We start from the raw sequence: 3549 nt of genomic DNA on the forward strand, positions 1-3549 counted from the left end.
AGGGTGCCGCCGTCGATTTTCGACCCTGTAGATAGGCACGCTGCTCTCGGGCAAGCTGTACCTGCGCTTCGTGACGTCGAGCGAGCTCTTCGACTGTCACGCGCCGCTTCCCTGGGCCCATATTTTTCAACGTAGTCGCTGTTGCTCCAAACGTTCGTCGTTATCGGACATGATTACAGTTGCTTTCGCTTCGGCTGTCCCGACTAAGGGTGGTGGCATCTGCCTCGTCATCGTGACTCTCCACGTGCCCTTTCGGGCTCTTGGGCGTCGACGTGCGTGGCGACGCTTCTGTTGTAGCCATCTCGTCTTCTTCTTGTTCTTCTTCTTCGTAGCGAATTACGCTGATGATTCTCTCGCCCACTACCATTCGAACACTCGCTGCAATCTTTCTCGCTGTGGGATCGCAATATCTCAGTGGGCAGACCGGTTTCGGATCGTTGTGATCCTTCGTCAGTGCCGAGATTTACGATTGGTTCCCTCTGCGAGAACAGGGCGAGTGCCCGAATGGCTGCGGACGAGTCACTTGTATATTGTGGCTCGAGGGTGGGGCGAGCAATTGCATCATATCCACATATGTCAGTGACATATTTTGCAATCCTTTGAAGACGTCATCTAATCATTTTGTATTCTATAACAATAGAACACTTCGCGCGTAATGTCTTTTAACGTAGTACTGTCTTGCTACGTCACAGACAATGCGTATGTTAGCGCGCGTCGATGACTGACTTTGGGACGGCGTTTTATCGCGTATTTCGCGCGAATTTCGTCCCGAATTGCTTCGAACTCGTCGCGAATTCTTTTTTCGAAGGTTTTTCGAAGTCACTTTCTAACAGACCAGTTTGGTAATCTACCCATCGGTTCCATTCTCGCTAATACTCCAAAAATACGTCTTCAGCCACTGTTAATGGTTTGTTACAGTATCATGCTCATTTAAATGACCTACCTTCAGTCTCTCGATTTCTGTTGATTTGTAGCTCTGGCTATCTTATTTAGAGCCGCATTGATGCCGTGCATTAGGGCAATCGAATGCTCGATCAAACATTTCACAAAATCTTGCTGTCTCTGAACTGCCCTGAATGCTATATATCCTCAAGCCCTTTGCCACAGAGGCACTCAACGTTTGCATCATAGAATCATTGACTAGCTGAATACCCGTCTTCAACTGGATGTTGCGTAGAGGGTATATATTTTGACTAAAGTTTGTATCTCCTGGCATTATAGGCGACGGAAATAGGCAGTGGTTGTGGGATTTAGCTGGGGATTTCAGTTTAAACTACAAAAGCTGTTTCGTTACTTTCAGCTAGGATGCAAATGGTTTCGTGTGTTCTGGCGCAAAAACAGGCGACGTAAAACCGTCCATGAGAGAAACAGTTAGAAGCGAGGTTCAGATCGACTGTTTCAAGTGTTTGGCCTTAAGATTTATTGATTGTCATTGCAAAACATGTTAGTACATGAAATTTAGACGTTTGAATGATATTGTAGTGTCTAAAGGTTATGGAAGAATTAAAACAGGAAAACGTGTTCAATTTCGTATCGGTCGACTGATATAGTAGCTGTCGAACTATTAGTTTGGCACCATTGCGTAGGTCAAGGTTTCTAAGAGCGTTATAGGGGCACCACTTTTTAAAGTTAGGACTAAAGGTGGTAGTCCGGTTGGATTAAGAGAATTAAGGAATTCAGTTTCGACTGTTATATTAATGGATTATGTAGTGTCATCCTTGAGTTGGAATGAGTTTGAGAAGGTTGTCATTTATGAGGTAAACGGATTTGTTGGTGGGAGCAAGAATGGCTCATCTTAAAAAGCAATGAGTGTCTGAGTAATTCTGGGCGAAAGAAGGAAAGACTTGGTGCTAAGCCAGCGTAGTAAAACATTATTAAAAACACTGACGTCAACTTCTAACGCACGGGTCGTCACGTGCAATCATACGCGGCCCACCCACAGCCATCGCTATCATTTTAAAACACTCCTCAGCGCGCCAAAATGTCGCAGAAATGATTGTCCCTGCGCTTATACAAGCTTCCTCGTGCTGTTTTAAAATGATACTGTTCTGCTATGAATGTTCGTACTGGAGCTATCATTCTAAAAGATCTGTCTTTTTAGGGCAACAAAAAGCACAGTTGTGATTCGTCGTTCATTTACAGGACAACATATTATTTATGTTTGTATTTAAGAGCACAATCAAGTACATTTTTCAAAAAAACGTCGTTATGAAATATCTTTCATTTCACTTACATTCTCAACGTAGCAAACTCAATAATAAAAATGCGGAAGGTTTCTCCTAATTCTCTGCATGTTGTGATAAAGAAAACGCGAATGAAATAACACAACGCAACGCATAAAACACATTTCGCGTAAAAGCAATAATTTAGTTTGTCTTTTTCACTATTTGCAATAAGCACAAGGGTTATGTGGTACCTAATTCTGGGTTTTCTTTCGAGAGGTTCTTCCAAGTGTAATTCTTTAGTAATCACTTTGTCTTTCATCAAGGAGCTGATCGAGTTTGCGTTTGAGTTTTTTCATTTTGTCTTTAGCATTCTCTATGTCAACGTAGATGCACCAGCCGAGGTCGTAGGGTTTCTTGCAAAGACCACAGCACGACGATAACTATGAGATGTGGTGCCGACAGGACGGCCGCTCTCAACGGCGGCGGAACGAATTTTTGTTGGGGGGCCAAAATTTTTTTGACCACGCCCACTCAAGACTGTATTTCCGGCGTTTTCGGCATTTCAGCTTGAACAAGAAACATGTTTCTTCTTAGCGATTGATCTTTACGATTCTTTGTCCAAAGTAGATCTAGACAACCTATTCCACCACAGTGGCCAATAATTAATTTTGTAATAGATATTCAACTATTAATTGTCAAAAGCCCGTTTGTTAGATCAAGCGTCTTATCTTCTCAAAATAAAAACTGTTCGTTAGGGAGGGCCATTAATCCTGTAACCAACAAAATTATTATTGCTGTTTTTAATGTTGGCTGATAAACTCCATAGATAACCAGGACCAACACTGCTAGACTTAGAAATAATTCTGGATAAAAAGCTTCATACATTTCTTTATTGTCTTTAAACTCAACACTCCTAAAATTATTACAGGAGTGGGGTTAAAGCAGAGGTAGGAATCGAACCTACATACCTAGATCATGAGTCTAGTGACCAACCATTAGTCTACTCTACATGAAGGATTAAATTACTTGTTACACACAGTGGGAATTGAACCCACAACCGCTGATTGGAAGTCAACCATTTTACCGTTAAACTATGCGTGCTAGTCTTGTAATCGCCACTACTGGGACTTGAACCCATATTATATCAGATTTTAAGTCTGACGGTTTTAGAGTTTGTCGGATTCTCACTCTCGTCTCCACACTGGGTATAGAACAAGTTACCTTGACGCCGCTGTTCTTCTGGGTCCTCGTTCGTCGGTTGTCTCATCCTTTCAGTCGTTCGAAAAGCAGCTAAACAAAATTGGCCTTGTTATCCGCAGGGATGAATGCAAAGCTCATTCGTCCGAGTCGCTGCCGTCAGTATGACCCCTCGACGACATTCAGT

The 3549-nt window shown here is 42.7% G+C and overlaps 1 non-coding gene across 1 annotated transcript; it reads right to left on the reverse strand.

Moving 5' to 3' along the window:
• Positions 1-3195: 3195 nt before the first annotated feature.
• Positions 3196-3266, reverse strand: Trnag-ucc (transfer RNA glycine (anticodon UCC)). Its single transcript has one exon. It is a non-coding gene; the product is annotated as a tRNA-Gly (tRNA).
• Positions 3267-3549: the final 283 nt, after the last annotated feature.

The sequence above is a fragment of the Oscarella lobularis genome, chromosome 11 (genome assembly GCF_947507565.1).
Source record: "Oscarella lobularis chromosome 11, ooOscLobu1.1, whole genome shotgun sequence".
Taxonomy (NCBI): domain Eukaryota; kingdom Metazoa; phylum Porifera; class Homoscleromorpha; order Homosclerophorida; family Oscarellidae; genus Oscarella; species Oscarella lobularis.